This window comes from Genypterus blacodes, unplaced genomic scaffold, assembly GCF_046128005.1.
Source record: "Genypterus blacodes isolate CSIRO-AG114 ecotype Tasmania unplaced genomic scaffold, CSIRO-AGI_Gbla_v1 ptg000058l_1, whole genome shotgun sequence".
Lineage (NCBI taxonomy): Eukaryota > Metazoa > Chordata > Actinopteri > Ophidiiformes > Ophidiidae > Genypterus > Genypterus blacodes.
This window is the reverse complement of record NW_027466870.1, coordinates 514,031-528,824: the sequence shown is the minus strand read 5'-3', so window position 1 is coordinate 528,824 and position 14,794 is coordinate 514,031.

Sequence of the window (14,794 nt, the reverse complement as noted above, 5' to 3'; positions counted from 1 at the left end):
TTCAATGATTCATAGCCTCTAATTGCCCTCTCACTCTTCAAACTTTGCTGAAAGTGAATATTAATCACGATGTGCCACTTCGGACTCTGAAGTGAGAATCCTTGCATTAATTTTGCATCGTGCATATGAGGATGACCACAGCTGAAAAATGATGTTTATATAGTCTCTAATTCATTGATAAAAAGTAAAATGTGTAAAGGTTATTTAGTCATTTTTGTGAAACTCATTTTTCCTGCTCTGTTATTTTAAATAAACAACCTTTTCCTGTAATTACACCGACTAATTACAGGGAGGCGGAAACATTCATCTGTTACTACGGCGATGTGATCCTTGTGTCACCTGTAATAAAAGTGTAAAAGGCATCAAAATAATTAATTCTGCCGCATCATTAAAGACATGTTTTCATTAAAGGTGTGTTTAATGCCTGCTTGTCAATTACAACTCCATTAATACAGCCTTGTGTGTTGTTGTTGTTGTGTGGCTCTCAATGGCCTCAGTGTTGGTGTATATTAATCCTGGGGGTTCTGAGTGTTTCCACCCACCTGTCTGCTCCGTCTGCATTATAGTCAACAATCACTACGATACACTGAGGACAGATTTTAATAAGGCGAAATGGAAAAGTCATTCTGTACGATATTCTAGAGTGCACTGTGTCAAATGAAAAGCCCCAGATTTGCATATAAAATGTCTGGATCCTATGGGTTACAATAGGAATATATGATAATGGAAATACAGTAGTAATAAAAAATACGAGCTTAAAATATAATATTTGTGGAAAGTGTAGTGGATAAAAAAGGAAAACTCTCACACACACACACAAATCTAGCATTACCGTGACAACTGTAATACAGTTTGAATTGTTAATTCATTAGAAGCAATTACAGAAATGTTCTTTCATCTCTCGTGTTTGACTGATTTGTTTCTTCTTCTCCTGTATAATTAATCACATCTTTCTGTGCTCTTCAGGTTTCATCTATTAACCAATTGGAGAACGTTTATGATCCAAAAAAACACCCAATTATTGCAGCAAATTAATAGGAAATGTTGTGTTTTATAAGATATGTAAACCCTGTGTTAAATAGAAGAATGTAATGTAGACAAATTTGAAATGTGAGATGTGAAAATTCATCAACACAAATATTCTGAAATTCTTTTTACAATTTCGTCCTTTTCAATTCCCTCCCTGTTTATCGCCTCCTCTTAATTCATAGGCTGTAAAATTCATTTAATCCCAAATATAAAAACTTAAATCTAATTCACTGTGGTTTTTGCGATTGTGTTTCTCATTATTTGTGGTTTATAGCACAGAAAATCCAGCAAATGACTTCTTTTGTTTGGATTTACTGCTAATGTGCTTAGTGCAGCCCCATGCTGCTGTTTAGGGACTCTCCACGGACAAACAAACATTTGACCAATTAAAAGACAATTAGCTGACCTCTGGGGCTTTGTTTGGCTCGACAATGGGAAGCTTTTACAAGGAGAGACGCTTTAATGTCACAAACACTGCTTACAAATCAACGTGGAACAGGTTTAACTACTGGGCTTGTGGGAGAGAGGCTGCTGCGTTCACAAGATTCTGTTAGTTTAGCAAAATAGTAAAGCATGTGTGTCTAAATAAATGTAAAATGTTTTAGAAATAAGCTTTTTTTTGTGAGCTAACCGCTAGAATGCACGCGGGCCAGAAGGAGAAACAATTCATACTTTCAAACACACGCTACATTTCTTTCCACACATCCAATAACCATCAGAAGCGGGCGGGTGGGCGTCGCTGTCAGACTTGTACACTGTATACAGACTGTGTGTGACGTGATCCGTAACTCTATCTATAGGTGTTATGGTATCATTCCCACCATTAAAGAGGTTTTCCACCTTCCCAATGACCTCCGCCTCGCCTCACAGGACACAGAAAACGACCTGATGGCCATGTCTTTCACTGTACGGTGGGTATGCTGAAATGTGTGTGTGGGTGTATGTGCCTCTGTGCTGTGTGTGTGTGTCTTTTTAGGGGGTGTGTGTGTGTGTGCAAGGGGGCATGAGGAGTGCACAGCAGTGGTGTTTGTGCATATTGGAGATCCGTACAGTCTGTATGTACTGGATGTGTGTGAGTATCTTTCAGCGTGTGTGTGTGTGTGTTTTGAGAAAGTGCCCAGCCTGTAGGGTTGTGCTTTCTCCCTGGTGAGAGTGGGGGAATCTAATATGGTCAGTAAGCATGTATATCAGGCCATCTCACGGCTGGCTGGACTCTCCCTGGGTGGCCCACCATGGTCAATACAGCACTGGTGACTGGACACACAGAATGGGATAATCTCCTACTTTCTTTCAAGGCCGTGGTGCACACACATGCACTCACACACATGCACACACACACACACGCACTCATACACACACATACGTCTCCTTTTATACACACAGAGAGGCCACTTGCTTGGCCTTAATTTCAGGTCAGGACCGGTCGGGTGGTGCTGGTGGTGGGGGGAGTCGTGGAGGCCGATGGCTGCGGTGCCCAGAGAGAGAGAGAGAGGGGACGGGCGGCGGGGGTGAGCGGAGGGGAGACAGGGAGCCCGTTTCAGTCAGAGCACTGGAGCGCACTGGGGGCACTGGGCCATCGCCTCTACTGGCTGCTGGGGGGGGAAACAATAGGAGGTGTGATCGCCACAAAACATAGGGCCAGTGTGTATGAGTGTGTATGTGTATGAATGTGTATCATTGTTCAGAGTTTTCTTCAGCTCCAGCAACTCGCTTCAACACCCCTGGTGCTCACACACAAAGGGACCTAATTGACACCACAGATTTAGGCCACTAGGTTTAACTGTTCCCCTCCCAGCGCTTCAGCCACTGCTTCAGCAATCACAGTAATCAGAGTGAATCCGATCCTATATGTGCGGTGTCACTCAAACGCCGAGCTTGTGCTGTGCATTAAAACAAACACTGGCAGCTCGTAAAGAAAGGGAAGAATTGAATAGGGAAGAAAAGAAACGAGCGAGGCAGATTTTCATCCAACAGTCCAGTTTTATTGAAAAGATCTGAAAATTCAGGACAAAACGTTTGAAATTTGTGATGTAATTCAATGATTTATGATAAATGACTTCACTAGCCGATGAAATAGAGTGAATAAATATGAATGTGGGCATAATGTCCCCACAGATAAGAGGGAAGTAATGAATTGGTTAGAAACTGTAAAGATATTCTAGTCAAATGCTTGAATGTAAATTATTGAGAGAAAAGAACAAAAACCTCAGGGGGTCTCAGCCAATCTCACACTTACAATTGTTCTCAAATAAAGCAATTCATATCTAATGAAGCTCCGTTTTGTACTTCAGACAGAATATAAACTGATTCCACTTCCAAACTTACCTGATACGAGCTGGCCTGACTTACCTGTACAACAAACACTCTGACCACGTGCTTCTGGGCAGAGACACAGCATTTTCCATGTGAAGCCGTGCCTAAATATGATCAGAGAAACCGGGTGCAGACAGTGTGTGTGTGTGTGTGTGTGTGTGTGTGTGTGTGTGTGTGTGTGTCTGTGTGTGTCTGTGTGTGTCTATGTGTGCGCGTGTGCTTTGTTCGAGTCAAGGCTGCTTGATTGTTGCGTCTCATCTCCATGGCTGCGTTCTTGTCTGCATCTGTGAAGATACAAGCAAACGGAGAGAAGGCGATGAGTGACAAGAGAACACGTTAAAGAACACCGTATTTGTACTGGGACATTCTGCAGTTTCACAAGGTCCCTTTTCATTTTCATTTAATGAGCAATCAGACAGATTGACAGCAGTGGTGCAGGAGACGCTCCGCCCTGCTCACTGGGCTCTGTGACGCTGTTTATATCGCCTAACTGTTTGGATTTACTACACAGGCTGCGTGTATGCGTGTGTGTCTATCAGCTGTCTGCATCAATGGTGTGCGTGACCTCTGAGCTTAGCAGACAGTCATGGGTCAAAGGTCAGGGTTGTGCCTGTCTGGGTTTGCTGGCTGACCCCAACACAGCACAAGCACACACACAAACACATACACAAAGGGGGGATGGGATGCCCCAACCAGACTAATATCACCTTTGGGATTAGGATCCAGACAGAAATACATTGACCCCAAGCACACTTACCACACACACACACACACACACACACACACACACACACACACGTTAGGGCTCAGACACTATATCTGCTTGGTCATAAAACAGGCCTTGGTTTCACTCCGTGACGCAGGCAGCAGCAGCAGCAGAGATGCTGAGTCTGAGGAGGATATCTAATTATCTTCCAGTGCAGAGTTAAAGCAGAGAGCAGAGGAGACGGGGAGCTTCACACCGCCGCCGCCATAGCGAGCGGAGAGCGTTAGTGAGCTACACCCCTGCGTTAAGACCTTAAGGGTATGGGCACAACACGAGGTGAAGGAGCTGCATTATAGCTTAGGAAGCTACTGAGGACGGCTACTAGAGCTATTTATATCCTGTCAGGTGTCAAGCATTTTTGTTCCGTAATTGCATTTAATCCCATCAATGAAGGAGGAAACCAGAGCAGAGCGGATGCAGCCTCAAACAAATCAGCATGCCAGACGCTTGTTAAAATCACAAATCAAAGCGGTGTGGGACTACAGGATCTGGAGCGCAGAGAGAAACAGAGAAAGGTCAAATTCAGAGAAGCTCATGAGCTTCACTGCCAGGGCATCAGGAGAGCTCCCCAAATAAGACGCAGTGTTAAGCCCACTAATCCCCTGTATTATTGCAACATGTGTGAGGTCTAGAGAGGCTCTGCTAGTGATTAGCCAGACAGATGTAAACAATATCCAGGCTGAGGAGAGGAGAGGAGAGGAGAGGAGAGGAGAGGAGAGGAGAGGAGAGGAGAGGAGAGGAGGTTGATCTGGGTAAGACACAGCTAAGAATATAGAGAATATAAAGCAGCGAGGGAGTCGAGGGATTTCAGCGAAAATAGAACACAGAGGAAGAGGAAGTGCGAGATGAAGGTTTAGGTAAACAAAGCAGGAGGGAGGAGGTAATAGGGATTTTTTTGGAAGTAATTTGAAGACGCACAGACGAAAGATGAGATACGAATGAATCCACTGTGTTGGAGACGAAGGCCCGAGGACGGACGGTCAAAAAAGACGATTGATGACATACAGTAGGTGGGGGAGGTGGAGGGAGACAGAAGGTGACAACATGAGGGGAGCCAGAGCAGCAGATTGGGAGATGGCAGACCCCGTGGGCCCGGGCGTGCCCCCTAACCGGCTGACGAGACACCAGGGAGACGTGGCTAATTTATGCAGAGTTAGGCTGATGGCACTGAGGAGCGGAGGGGTGTCTGGGACCCCCTCACTGGGCCCCCGAGAGCCGGCAGGAGGAGCAGCTATGGGTGCTAGGGAAGAGGGGGAGAGGGAGAGGGGGGATGGGGGAGGCTCTTTTTTTTGGAGAGACAACAAGGCAGGGGTGGAGGGTGAAGGGAGGCTGCGCTCCATTCAAGGGTATAGGCTGTCCGTCTGACGTCCCATTAAGGTTCGGGATATGGGCATAGGGGGGGAAAGGAGAGGATAAAGGGGAGAGGGAAGGGAACGGCGAGGACATGCTTAACCCCCTCTCTCTCTCTCTCTCTCTCTCTGCTAGAACCCCACCAACCCCCCTCCCCCCTCCACTGACTGCACTTCACTCTTCTCCAATCTGGCTATTATATATTAGATCTACGGGGCCGTCTGTCTGCTTTTCTGCATACTAATTTGCCGTTACGGGCAGAAGTGAGCGTGGAGAAGAAAGAGCAGAAGAGTGGCGCACAAGTCGCCTCGCTGATGGGCTGCTCGCTTCTTATGAGAGCCAATAAAAGAATAAAAGTGCTTAAAACCGCCAACCAGCCCGGCACAGCAGGCAGACTATAGTGTGTGTGTGTGTGTGTGTGTGTGTGTGTGTGTGTGTGTGTGTGTAATATCATGTTGATTATTAGTTATGTCTTCTACTGTCAGTATGATGGAGGCATTGCATATATTTAATTTAAAGGCCTTCATTTTATTGTTGTTGTTATTTAAAGTCTGCTGTGTTATGAGGCCTTTAATCCAAATGCAAAATTAGTTTTATATTTTTCAGTATATTTTTCTACCCTGCAAAGAAGTAAATTCATATTTGTGAGTGCGATTGCTTAGCATTTATATATATATTTTACATTAAACATTAATATAGACATCAAATATTGGCAATGTGTAGCTTTCATATATAAATGTCACTATCAGCCTTCAGAAGCCTGTATCAGCTCAACCAAAGTGTGTGGAGCACGAGGAGACAAAGTGTATGGTTTGTGTAAGTGAATCCTGGCTAGGGTCCAAGTGAAGATATGGGGGGGTGTGTGTGCGTGTGTGTGTGTGTGTGTGTGTGTGTGTGTGTGTGTGAGGGGGCCTGTGAGAAGCAGAGTGGACAGCTCGGCAGCGTGATGGTTGAGTCCGGTGATGCAGGCAGACAGTTTAATGACAGTCCTCACCCCTGAACATACAGGCAGGCGAGCGACTGGCACGCTCACACATGTACACACACACACACACACACACATGGCCATGACACGTGCATATACGCGTGATATACGGCTAAGGAGATTTCTGCAAATAAGACACCGTGAGGATGAAAGGCAAAGAAAACTGTGTAGGTGTGTGTGTGTGGGTGTGTGTGTGTGTGTGTGTGTGTGTGTGTGTGTGCGAGACCCTGGAAATAACAACTGCAAGGTCCCCGAGTGGCTAATCTGCACTTCTGCTGACGTCACTTTACTGTGTTAAAAATAAAACGTCCTCTCTCACGTCAAACAGAACATTAAAAAAAATATATATATTTACCACTAATGGAAAGAAAAGACGCTATTATCTATTAGAATATATAAAGTTGTCGTCACGGTAGCTAATGATGTGTGCAGAGGAAAGCGAAATCTATTGAGGGGCTCAGCAGAAGCCAGGCTCTTTGTGTATTGTAAATTCTGGCTGACCATGTCCTTGCATCTTATTCAGCCGGGCTCGCCAAGGTCTGGACTTTGGTTTTGGATCCCCAAACAAAGACATAGAGGCACCTCATTAAAAAAACATGTCATTGGATCAGGCCCCGGCTGAATCGTGTGATTTTCCCTCCTACCATAAGTGACCGTGACTGAGCGTTGGGCTGAATGAGAGGCCAGACAGAGGCGGACGAATGGAGCGCCGCACCACGTCCCTATGGGAACCACCCTCGCACAGAGGGGGGGCACAGTTAAAGCTTTGTTGCTCTGTTAACACAGCTTTTTAAAACGCCTCTTTATGGACTCAGCTAAGCAAACTGCAGCCCCTGGTTTCTTACAACACCAGGAGAAAGTAAAAAAAAAAAGAAGAAGAAGAAGAAAGAAAATAAAAAAGAGGAGAGTTTGAAGGTCAACAGAAGAAGAAGAGGAGGGGGGGGGAGGGAGGAAAAAGTTTTGAGTTTTTAAAGGAAATATAAGAAAACTGACAGCAAGGAGAGAGAAAAGAGAGTGAGAATGCTTTTATTAGATTTTTTTTAAAGATATGAAGTCAGAGCAGATACAAATATAACTCCAATCTAATTATAATATTTCAGGTCCACATCAAAAACCCTTCCAAAATAGCTTTGATGAAATTTAGACAATATAGTCCCACGCAAGAGAGAGTACACACACACTCACACACACACACACACACACACACACACACACACACACACACACACACAATTTGTTCCCTCTCTAATCCCATGAGAGCTGAACTTTGCAGCAGTTGCTTGCAGCAGAACCTGGCCACTGACAAACTGCACCGTCTCACTGTGTCCTCTGATAGAGTCAGCACACTACACACACATCCTCATGCTGAAACAATAGGTTTTTCCTCTCTCCCTGTGTGTGTGTGTGTGTGTGTGTGTGTGTGTGTGTGTGTGTGTGTGTGTGTGTGTGTAGCCCTGTCTGGTAAAAGACTTAGTCAGTCTCACAATGTGCACGGCATGACAGTGAAATGAATAACAATGAACCTGCTGGGAGTCAAGTTCACGAGATTAGAGATGAACTAGGGCTGAGGAGCACCGCCGTGTGTGTGTGTGTGTGTGTGTGTGTGTGTGTGTGTGTGTGTGTGTGTGTGTGTGCGCGTACGGGTGTGTGTGTGTATGCATAATTGTGTCAACGTGCTCAGGAATCTCTCAATATGAGCAGCGACGGGGAGAGACGAGCACCCACTAACATGAAAATGTGCGCTCGCCTCCTCTTCTCCCTCGCTCCCTCGCTCCCCTCCCCAACCCATTCCTGCATGCACGTGTAGCCAGGACCCCTCGTCACCATTCTGCTGTAGGTGTCTTCAGCGTGCCTGATGAAAAAGCAAAGCGACATAGAGGGTGGGGGGTGTGTCTCCGCCGAAAGGCAAGAGCGACCATATTTCTAAATTGCAGCCAAATATAAACATAGGGGCTTAATAGGGGTTTCTCAGGCTGGCTGGCAGGGGTCCGTGTGCACCGGCGGCCACGTTTGTTGCACGTTTCCAGCCTGCCAGCCGCCTACAGGAGGAATCAAGACTGAACAGCACTCGGCACCAACCCGGCAGAGACGGTCTTACCAGCCGAGAATGCATCTGAATACATTTACATAAAGATGGTGCCGTGGTGATGACAGAGGCTGCTGGGAATGCAGCGGGTGAGTCATTGTCCCCCCCCCCCCAAATATCACAGTAATGATTGAAATGTGGGGTTGGAGGGGGGCAGGGGCGGCGAGGGGAGGGGAGGGAATAAAACAGGAAACGGTCACAATATTCTGCAGCAGCAAGAAGCATAGGAGGTGTGTGCCCGTGTGTGTGTGTGTGAGTGTTTAAAATCCCCAGGGATCCCAGCGTTCCCTGTTCCCCTCTATGTTAATGATATCGTCGCCTCACATGGGAATAAGAAACCAAACCAACATAATGTGGAGCTATGAGATCCAAATATAGACTCAAATTAAAGAAACATTTTTTTTTTTCCTTGCTATTTTTTTTACGACCCATGAGACGGAAAATGAGGTTGGTATTTTTGGAGCAATTCAGATTAAAAAGACGAATAAGGGACAGTGGATTTTAAATGATGCTCCCTAATCTGAGTTCCTAATAAATCGTAAAGTATGAGCAAAATAACCAGAATAAAAGGCAAAACTATCATAAAATATCCCTATTTTTGTGGTAAATATATGTTAGAGGAATATTTCTGGAAATACCTTGCAAGGATATTTGCTGGAGTGGCTTAAAAATACAAAAGATAGGAGAGTTTGTATTTTTTTCTACATGTAGTGCAGATATTTTAGCTGTAGATTTTATTAAAAGATAAACAGACGGGGTTTTGCTGTAACAAATTCAAAGGCTGAGATTCCGGCAAACTTTAATCAAACAGAAGGGATGTGAAGGTGAACGCGGCCGAAAGGCACCGGGCTGCTTCTTTTTTTGGAGAGGGGAACGCTGTTTAATTCTGGATATAAAGTATAGGAGGGGGGGGAAATGGAGTGGGGGTGGGGGGAGTCAGGAGAAGAAACGCGGCAGAGCGTCGTGATAAACCTCGTGCTGATATAGTCAAGCCATCCTGTCAGATCACAGCCCGAGGAGAGGGAGCGAGGGAGCGAGAGGGGAAGAGAGCAAAGCACGGGTGAAAAGGGTCAGCAGGGAGGAAGGCTAAACCCTAGAAGCAAGCAGAAGATTGTGTGTGCAGTGCATTTATATTTATGCGTGTGTGTGTGTGTGTGTGTGTGTGTGTGTGTGTGTGTGTGTGTGCGTCAACCCCAGCTGGGCAGACATTTACTTGACATGCTGATAGGGATTTAAGCGGTGGGTGGGTAGTGTGTCTGACCAAGGTGAGTGAATGAGGAGGAGAAGGGGAGCTGGTGGGGATCGGAGGATGATAGGGAGGTGGAGGGAGGAAGAGGAGAAGGGGGGGAGGGGGGCGGTCGGACCAGAGGGGGCTCACAAAACTGCCGTTACTAAGCTTGATTTCAGCGCGAGTTGAGACGATTAAGAGACGGGAGCAGGAACGAGGAGGCAAACAGGGGTGAGGGAGGTGGGCTTTGTAGGAGCCCTCCAGGCTGTGGAGGAGAGGGGGACCGCTGCTGCACTGAGGTGATGAGGGAAAGCGGGTCTTGCTTTCAGACAGTCTAATGAAGCATAAGTCCCTGATGAAGAATGGAGGCAGGCTACCGCAGGGTGGGTTAGCTTGTTTCTCCTCTCCTCTCCTCTCCTCTCCTCTCCTCTCCTCTCCTCTCCTCTCCTCTCCTCTCCTCACGTGCTGCATCCCCTCCTATTAAAGGGCCCACACTGTTTATTTCAAAGCGGCGCTGTGAGTTGCAAAGCACTCGCCTCTGAGATCATTTGATGAAATGGCAACGATACAGTGACCAACTGCATTTAACCAATAAAGAAGATTGCTATTGATGGAAGGCTTCATCAAGAAGATGTGGCGTGCGGTAAAGAACGAAATATGGCAGGTGGCAGAGACGACATTATTACAGGCGAGACTAAATTACGACGAAACGTTTGACGTCCACGAGGAAGGAGATATTAAAATCCGTCTTATACCTGCTGGTCTGGCGTGTTGTGTTTCCACATGGGTAACACGCCAATCCCATACATTTCTGATGGTGGCGTGGACGTGGGATGAACCCGGAGCCAACACGTTAAATTACAGGAGGCAGCAGACTGAGACAGACAGGAGAGAGGGGAGGGGGGGCTGTCAAAGTGTCTGACTTGGGGGTGGGGTGCCGGTGGGGGGGAGGGGGGTTGACTGGGGTTTTTTTGGGGGGTGGACTGGTCGGTTGCAGCACCGGCTTCATTTGGCTCAGGGCCGGTTGGAGACACAGACTGAGGGGGGTGGGGGGGGTCTGTGTTGGGGGTGGGGTTGGGGGTGGGGGGCCCCTGTGCTTCTAAGCTGAAGCCGTCCCTGGAGCGAAGCAATAAGAGGCACCTTATAACATCAGCAAACACCAGCAGACTCACACACAGACAGGCAGCCGGGGATGAACGGCAGACAAGCAGACAAACCAACACCCCCCACAACACCACACACACACACACACACACACACACACACACACACACACACACACACACACACACACACACCCCTGACCTTGACCCCTGAGGTCCCTCCTAACCTGTTTCTGAATGGAAGTCATTGCAGCTGGGGTGTCTGGCCGTGAACTAACCGCCGCCTCCCCCCCCTCCAGCGTGCAGACCCCTCATCTCCCCATCATGTCGCCTGTTCCCACGGTGACGTCCCTGCATCTCAATGGGCACCATTTCATATTCATGTAGCTGATTTTGAGCTTGACTGGACGCTGCTCATCTGTTTCCACGGGCAACAACTTCTCCCGATTTTCCGTGCCTTGTATAAATTGCGTAACAGCGATCAAAAAGCCTATTTTTAAAGCGAATAAAGCTTTTTCTTCTTTTTTTCTCCCTTTTTTCATTCCACTCAGCTGGTATTATTCCGCTGATCCACATAAACCATTCCGCCTCAGCACATACATACATACCCTATATAATGTATGGGTAAGGGTGCGTGTCTCCGCCCGTGTGTGTGTGTCTCCGCCTGTGTGTGTCTGTGTGTGTGTGAGAGTGCGTATACGTTATTTAGGGGGTTCAAACCCTTCCACCTTCACATTTTCATTACGGCCAAATCTCAGGCCTGTGCTACACCAGCGTGGCCTTTTGCGAGCGAGCAGGCAGTTTAATCACACATACAGCACTACTCCATTTTCATTTCCTTTTCATACAGCCTCCATTCCACTCCAGCTTCATAATTCTCCCCCTCAGAGCTGTCTGGGCCCGTCTGACTGTTTGCAGCCTGTTAAAATGACATAATCAGTGACTTGGATAAATGCCTGACTGTTTTTTTACCCAGAGTCTCTAATCAGAAGTGGGGCTCAGGGTTGTAACTCTGAGGGAAACAGCGGCCGGATTCACTACAAAAAGTGGGAAAATGTGCATCGGTGAAATGAATAATCATTCCATCCCAAGCGAAAATCAAAATTTTAATCGACTCGAGCACAATCCATGAAAGAATGTACTTCATACGTATTCACTTCAGCTCTTTGCAGCCATGTTCATGTATCCGAAAATGGCAAAAACAACTCTTTTTCCTTTCTGTGATGTATTAAGAAGATATCAGACGGCCCCATTCAAATGTATTCTTTCACCTAAAATGGTTACAGACAAAGCCAGAATTTGTTTTGCCACTGCAAAAAAAATAAAAGAAAGATGTGTGGAAGGGGGGCCTGGATGAATTGAATAATGGCTATAAATGCTTTCAGCAACTATTACTTCTGTGGGTGGAACACAGTCAATCAATACCTAAGCAAATAAAAAGCAGTGGGCAGTCAGAATGGGGGGAAAAGCCTCAGCAGAGTGAAGGACAATCATGCACAAATGAACAGTCCACACACACACACACACACACACACACACACACACATTTCACCTTATAAAAATGTTTGGTAAATAAACCTGCAGATTGTATGTGAATGTTGATCCGTGTCTTTATTTCCTACATGATGATGTCATGGTGTATTTCACTGGATCATCAATTCAACATATGACAAGAAAATATATATTTATAAAAATCTGTTTATTTTTAATTGATTCATATTCATAATTTAGGCTCAGAATCATCAAAGAGCCGGAATTGGGCGACATATGTAATAACAGAAAATCTAATTAGTAGAGATTTTGGAACGTGCAAAAGAATATCAAGATTTAATGTTGGTGAATGTAAGTAAGCGTACCTAAAGTACACACACACACACACACACACACACACACACACACACACACACACACACACACACACAGAGAGGTCTAGCTGTATGTACCCCATCTGTTCCCTCTGTAGTAGCTGTATTATGCGTAATAGCAGCAGCAGCAGCAGCAGCACAGTAACATACATGTCTATTAGCATAAAAGCTTTTCTGCAGGAGCCGCTGCTGCTGAAGGACGGTGGCGTTCTTTTCCACTGCGCGCAAGTGTGAATGGACACATTCATACCCAAATGGCGTTTGATATGGATTAGCGTAATGGTGTGTGTGTTCATCCGTGTGCATGTGTGCATACATGCAGTTACGCTGGGGCTTTATGTTCACCCGGTCGCTTCATAACACATATGGTCTCTTTGGCTGCTCAGAATATGCAAATGAGGCATAAAACTGCCCCACCCCTTTCATTCCCCCATCATCCAGACAAACTACTCTTTTATTCTTGCCACTTGCCTCACATGCAGACCCCCCTGTCTGCCCCCACCAAAGAGAACCCCACCCATCTAAACTATCCGCCCGCTTGTCCACATTCAAGATTTTATGATACAGTTGAAACGACGCAGCCTCTTTTGTTTCCCCCTCGACCTGTTTTTCCTCTCGCTGTTTGAAACTTGTCTGTCAGCAACGCAATGTTCTGCTGCTTTATGAGCTACAGAGGCTGCAAACCAAACCAGAAGAACCAAAGATTTACACCAGACTTAACAAGCTGAGGTAAAAAAAACAAAAACAAGATCAAAACACAAATACATAGAGAAATAGAATTCAACGAGGCGCCAGGCAGCATGAGAGAAGACGAGGTTTTGACCCCGTCTTCTTCACTGCCATTTTCAGTGCACAGCAGCCCTGCAGCTTCCTCCTCCACTAACCTGCTCAGCTCCACCGAAGCTTCATCAGTCTCACTACAGGCTGATTAGACAGAGAGGCTTGATTAAAATGGGGCAAGTCAGAATGAGAGAGCGATAATGGAGGCTTCCCAGATAGGGAAATGATGCAAAGCTGCTCCATTGTTTTATCACACTACTGACTACAATGTGACGATCCACCAGCTATCATGGTACAGGTGGATTTATCTGTTTGTGTCATGAAAGTATGGTTGTGTCCAGATAAAGTCTCCCTCTTCACACACACACTGACACCTATCGTCCATCTCTACACAACAAAGACAGAGTCCAGTCTTTGCTGTCCTTGAGGTTCGAGGCGAACACTGCCACAAACGTACAGAGGAACCATACAGTAGGTGTTATGAGTGTGTGCGTGTGTGTGTGTGTGTGTGTGAGATTCTCTTTCCAGGACACAAACAATTCACCAAAATACTCTCTGCAGTAATTAACACTGACAGGTGAAAACAGCCACAAATGCCCTGGGAGTCCCCGGCGAAACGGACAATTTCACAAACACAAACACACACACACACACAGAGGCATGGACCGTAGGCTCATATTGATACAGGACGCACACAATACATTAACACGCACAAACGCGCACGTCGACGCGCAAAACCCAGCCACAGAGGATCCATCAGCACAGCTAACACCACATTAAGAGCATAAAGCAGCGATACATCTCCTGCTCCACGTACACAGCCAGTATCCTGCTGCTTCTGCACTGATACCCCTGATCCCCCTGCGCTTTGACAAGGCGTAATAAAGCCTGTATGAAGCGCCGCATTGTGTAGGGAGAACACAATGTTGCATGCTGAGTGCTGTGAGAAGGGCGTACACCGGTGGGTCCCACGGCGCAGCAGCACACCAGGGCCTATAGCGGAGAGTGCTGAGCATGCTAATGAGGTCATTATGTTATGCCTCTCCCCGGCTCCTGCTCTCCTTTACAGTGTGGGCTTTGGCTGTCAGAGGAGGCAGGGTTCCACCGGTAATGCAGCCAACCGCAGATGTCACATATGGCACAATGAGAAGACACATGAGCGTCTCAGAATGGAGGAGCCCCGGAGAAAGATGGGGTGACGCTCCATTTTTCAGCCCGCATCAAAAGCCGGCCAACGCTATCAGTGATTTGCATACAGAATAAGGTGAAGTAAAGGAGGAGTAAAGAGG